Source organism: Rattus rattus, chromosome 1 (assembly GCF_011064425.1).
Source record: "Rattus rattus isolate New Zealand chromosome 1, Rrattus_CSIRO_v1, whole genome shotgun sequence".
Lineage (NCBI taxonomy): Eukaryota > Metazoa > Chordata > Mammalia > Rodentia > Muridae > Rattus > Rattus rattus.
Genome location: NC_046154.1, coordinates 142819334 through 142825699, shown reverse-complemented (window position 1 = coordinate 142825699; position 6366 = coordinate 142819334).

The window sequence follows — 6366 nt, the reverse complement described above, 5'->3', positions numbered from 1 at the left end:
ATTCACAGATTTCCCTCACTTCGGGAGTTTCTCAGTGATTCCATGGCCACTTTCATTTCTTGAAGCATTTTCTTCATTGCATTTGACTGTGTTATGATAGATTTCATTACTGACTTAATCATGTCCTTGTAAAGGTCCTTGAATATATTTATAATAACCCTATCAAAGTCCTTGTTTTGTGTTTCTGCTACATTGCATTTCTTGAGGCATACTATAGTAGGGTTTCTGGGCTCAAGTGGAGACATATTATTCAGGCTGATGTTGATGGTGTTTTTTATGCTGGCACCTAGGTCTCTGAGTTTGGGATGATGGCAATTGTAGACATTAATACCTGCTTCTATCTTCTTTGTGTAGGTGTTCTATTGCTTGGTCTGTTGCCCTTTATGTGAAGGGCTCTAGCACCAGGTGCCCAATCTGTGGGAGTTCAGTGGAGACCTAGGGAGGGGGCGAAAGAATGGGGAACAGGAGGCACAAAGAATGAGAGCAAGTCGATTGTCTGATCAAGCTCTCAAACTTTATTTCAGGGCTGCGGCTTAAAAAGACAAGCAGACCAGAAGGCCACGCAGGGTCCAAGACCAATTCATCATCGTCAGCACCATCCCATTAGCCAAAAACTGTAAATTGCGGGTGTACTGATAAAAACAGACAACTGGCTAGGTTTCCCAGAGCCGGAGGCTGTAAAAGTGATAAGAACAGATAGCTAGCTAATTTACCGGAGACAAAAGGTGGTAAAAGTGAGTCCAGGAAAATTCCTGAGACAGAGCGTGCTTGGCTCCCAGCACCAGGGTGCTCTCCTACGAGAGATCTCTCATCTGGCTAGGTGCGAGTTTGAGAGAGGGGAAGAGAACTTGGGCAGGAAGAGGGAACAGCTTTCACTGCCCGCAGCTGCCAGTCCTCCTTTCTGCCTCTGCTTGCTGCTTCATTTGCTCGGACTGGGCTGAGCCAGCAGAAGACTGAATAGCCAGCGAGGGATGCAGGGAAGGTTCTGGTGGTGATGATTTCAGGGACAGCAGATCTTTTCCTCAAGCAGTGGTATTATAGCTCTTAAGACAGAAGCTCTCAGACAATGGAATAATTCCCTCACACCTTTAATTCTGAAGATGACAGTTAAATAGTATTTTTGGATGGGTCAGTGTCTGACAGCAGGTACTCCCTATTGGTTTGCACTGAGAACTTGGGAAGACCTTACCTATATATTTGGGGATGTGGTCCTGTTTTTGTGACTGATTTGTCTTGAGCATACTTGACCTGTGGAGGAGAGGTTTGGGGTGTGTCTTGAGCCTATGTAACCTGTTGACAAGTCCTCACCTGTGGACGAGGGTCTTGGGACCTTGCTCTACATGACTGGTCTATTTCAAACCTCTCTACGGGGGTTTGTGGGGGATGGGAGCTGCAGCTAGTGAGACCCTGATCTGAGAGACTAGGAATGCACCTGCTGTCCCTTTTAGGGTCTCCAAGGGATTCAACCTGTCTTGACCAGGAATCAGGGTACCTTTCACTGCCCACCACCCCACATGTACAGAAATATTATTTGGGCTGATGTTGATTGTATTTTATACTGGCATCTAGGTATCTGGGTTTGGGATGATGGTAATTTTAGACATTAGTACCTGCTTTTGTCTTTTTTGTGTAGGTGTTCTATTGCTTCGTCTTTTGCCTTTTATGGATCTTGGGAAAGTATGATGGCTCTGGCTTGCATGGCAGAGAGTGGTTCTGACTCTGCCAAGAGTGGCCACTGGGGTTCCTGAGTAGAACATATTTCTAAGTATTAGGAGCTGAAAAGAAGAAGGAAGGCTAAATGGTTGGATATGATGTTTAGGACAAGGGAACTTTGGGTCTTTTCAGGTCCAGATTGCCAGTTTCCCAGAGACCACCAGATACCACCAGAAATTCAACAGTATGTAAAAGCAAAGAGACTTTATTTAAGCTCAAGCTCAGACCTTTCAACACAATGGAAAGTGTGGAAGACCCTGAGCTGGTACAAGCCTTATCTATTTATCATGGTTGCTATAGGAGGGTGACGGACTTTCTAACTCAGAAGTTACATGATTAGATGACATTTGCTTGGCAAACGTCTATTGGCTAGCAATGATTTTAGTTTGGTATGAACAATGGTTGCTAGCTTAATCAACCTACTTTAGACAGTAAGTAGTTTCTTCTCAAGAACTGATTGGTTGTTGTTAGAGGGTGGGGATGGCTATTTGCTTAGGAGAATTGTGATTGTTGCCAGGGTGACACAGCTCCCAGAACAATTTGGGGTTTCTCCAGAAGCTGTGTTCATTCAGAGGGCAAGTTTATCATAAAATGAAGTCAGAAAGCAAAATGGAGTTTGTAATGGTAAGCTGGTCCCTTCATGATTGTCAAATAGATTTACGGACTCAGAAGGTAATGGAGGAAGATGGTGAAGATAGGTACCTGTATGTGGTCTAAAAAGGGCAGTGCATACACCTGGAACTTTGGAAATGAAGAACAGGAAAAGGAGAGTGAAAATAGCCTGTCTGATATCCAGAGCAGTGTTGCTAGCATAATTCCAGGGAGAGAGTGCCTCTGAGTGTTAGAGGCTGAGAAAATGAACTTATTTTAACTTGTGGTAGGTTCTTTAATAGTCTTGGAATGTAATAGTTCTCCAGAATAGAGGACCAATTGGCTAATATCTGCTAATTAGTGAGTACATACCATTTATGTCCTTCTGGTTCTAAGTTACCTCACTCAGGATGGTATTTTCTAGATCCATCCATTTGCCTGAAAAACTCAGGGTGTCCTAGTGCTTAATAGCTGAGTTATATTCCATTGTATAAATCAACCACATTTTCTGTATGCACTACTCTGCTGTGGGACATCTGGGTTGTTTCCAGCTTTTGGCTATCAAAAACAAGGCCATTATGAACATAGTGGAATATATGCTCCTGTAGAATAGTGGAGAATCTTTCGGGTATATGCCCAAGAATAGTATAGTTGGATCTTCAGTCTGATTTATTTCCACCCTAAGGAACCTCCAGATTGATTTCAAGAGTGATTGTATCATTTGCAATCTCACAAGCAATGAAGGTGTGTTTCTCCTTTTCCACATCCTTGCCAATATATGCTGTCATCTAAGGTTCTGATCTTAGTTATCCGATTGGAGTAAGGTGGAATCTCAGGGTCATTTTGATTTGCATTTCCCTGATCACTAAGGACTTTGAACATTTCTTTAGGTGCTTTACAGCCATTTGAGATTCTTTGGTTGTGAATTCTCTGTTAATTTCTATGCCTAATTTTTTGATTGGGTTGTTTCATTTTTTTTGGTGGTTAGCTTCTTGAGTTCTTTATATATTTTGGATGTTAGCCTTCTATGGGACATGGGGTTAGTAAAGGTATTTTTCCAATCTGTAGGTTGCTGATTTGTTCTATTGACTATGTCCTTTGCTTTACAGAAGCTTTCCAGTTTCATGAGGTACCATTTATCAATTCCTGATCTTAGAACATGAGCCATTGGAATACTGTTTATGAAATTCCCCCTGTGCCAATGAGTTTAAGGTTCTTTCCCATTTTCTCTTCTATTAGATTCTGGTTTTATATGGAGGTCCTCAATCTACTTGGATTTGAGCTTTGTATAAGGTGACAAATTTGGGTCTCACTTAATTTTTCTAAATACAGATAGCCAGTTAGATCAGCACCATTTATTGATGTACTCAGTAATAAGTGGATATTAGCTAAAAAAAAAAAGTACAGAATACTAAAGATACAGGCCACAGAACTCAAACAGCTTAACAAATCTTAGAGTCCAAGTGAGGATGCCTCATTCCCACTTGGAAGAGAGAAGAAAGCAATCACAGAAGGTAGGAGGGAGGGAGGAACCTGAGTGGGAAAGAGGACAGGGAGGGGAAGAGGGAACAAGATCAGATATTGTGTAGTGGAAAAAGACTGAAGCCCTGAGGGTCAACAGAAAGACTGCAAACAGGCAGCCTCAGGAGGGAGGAGGTGGTGGTTGGGCTCCACAATATATGAGAGAACTGGGAGTTGAGAGACTCTCAGGACTCAAACAGAGGGACCTTATATGAAATGCCATACAGTGGGGAGAGGGAACTTATAGAACCCACCTCCAGCAGAAAGACAGGGCATCAAGTGATGGATGGGGCTGCCATCCCACTGTCAAAAACTCTGACCCATTACTGTTCCTGTCTGAAAGAACTGTAGGGACAAAAATGGAGAAGAGCCTGAGGAAAAGGAGGTCCAGTGACAGGTCCAAGTTTGGCTCAGCTCAAGGGGATGCCTCAAGGATTGACACTATTACTGAAGCTATGGAGTGCTCACAAAAAATGACCTATCAATACTGAACTCCCAAAAGACCCAACAAGCAACTTAAAGAGTCAGATGCAGATATTTACACCCAACCAATGAACAGAAGCTGGTGACTGCTGTGCTTGAATTAGGGGAATGCTGGAAGAAGGTCAAGAGGATAGGTACCCCTGTAGGAGGACTGATAGTCTTAATTAACCTGGACCCCCGAAATCTCTCAGACACTGGACCACCACGCAGACACCCTACACCAGCTAATATGAGGCCCCCACACATGTACAGCAGAGGACTCATGGGTCTGTGTTCAGAGAAGATGCACCTAACCCTCAAGAGACTGGAAGCTACAGGGAGTGGAGAAGTCTCGTGGTGTGGGGATTGGAGGGGTGGGGACAATCTTGTGGAGACAGGGGGAGGAAGTATAGGATGTGGAACAGTCAGAGGGTGGACCAGGAGGGGGATAGCATTAATGATGTGGGAAACTGTGACAAAAGAACACATGTACATATGCATCAAATTGTTATGGAATAAATAAATTTAAATATGTAAAAAAGAACCAATTGAATATATAATATTTCATAATTATTTACCTTAAGAAACTTACGTTATTAGTTATGTTAATTATGAAGACTGAAAAGTTTTACATTATGCCAACTTTAAGGTATATCCCAGGAAGGCCTGGGAGGTAATCTGAAAGTCTTAGAAGCTTAAAATGCTAGGGATGCAGTTCACAGGGAAATTTGAAGCACTGAGAACAAAGCTCTAACACAAGTGGAGGGTTGTACACCCACTCACCAAGGTAAAGATATCAGGAATCTGCTTTCTCTACATACTCTTCCTGTAATTAGGCTCTCAACATGTTCGATGATACCCACTGTCTTAATCCCTATCCTATTGCTATGAAAAGAGAACATGACAAAGGCAATTCTTAGAAAATAATCAATTTAATTGTAAGGTTGCTTATAGTTTCAGGCTGTTAGTCCATTATCATCATAGCAGGAACATTGTGGGAGCATAACACTTATGGCCTTAGAACAGTAGCTGAGAGACACATTGTATTCCAAAAGCAAAAAGACTATGCTTGGCATGGTCTTTAGAAACCACAAACAAACATTAGTGACATATGTGCTCTAATATAGACATATCTATTCCAGCAAAGACACAACTCCCAATCCTAGCAAGTAGTTCTACTTGGTAACCAAGCATTAAAATATATGAGAATAGAGATGCAATTTCTACTCAATCCACAACACTCACCCATATTGGAAGGTGAACCACAATGTTCATCTCTTCAAGAAATAGTCTCACAGACTACTTGGGAATCCCATTATTTCATTCAAATTTACACATGAAATTAATTATTATATTCCATGTGGTTGAGAGAAATGATAGTTAAACTGAAGTTACAGCAAAAGAAATTCCCAACTTAATTCAAAAATAAAAAGGTAGAAAGAGCAGCAGAAAAAAATGTAAGTGCATCGGACCACCACGGCCTAAAACTGGTCTTCAATAACAATAAAGGAAGAATGCCCACATATACGTGGAAATTGAACAATGCTCTACTCAATGATAACCTGCTCAAGGAAGAAATAAAGAAAGAAATTAAAAACTTTTTAGAATTTAATGAAAATGAAGGTACAACATACCCAAACTTATGGGACACGATGAAAGCTGTGCTAAGAGGAAAACTCATAGCGCTGAGTGCCTGTAGAAAGAAACAGGAAAGAGCATATGTCAGCAGCTTGACAGCACACCTAAAAGCTCTAGAACAAAAAGAAGCAAATACACCCAGGAGGAGTAGAAGGCAGGAAATAATCAAACTCAGAGTGGAAATCAACCAAGTAGAAACAAAAAGGACCATAGAAAGAATCAACAGAACCAAAAGTTGGTTCTTTGGAAAATCAACAAGATAGATAAACCCTTAGCCAGACTAATGAGAGGACACAGAGAGTGTGTCCAAATTAACAAAATCAGAAATGAAAAGGGAGACATAACTACAGATTCAGAGGAAATTCAAAAAATCATCAGATCTTACTATAAAAACCTATATTCAACAAAACTTGAAAATCTTCAGGAAATGGACAATTTCCT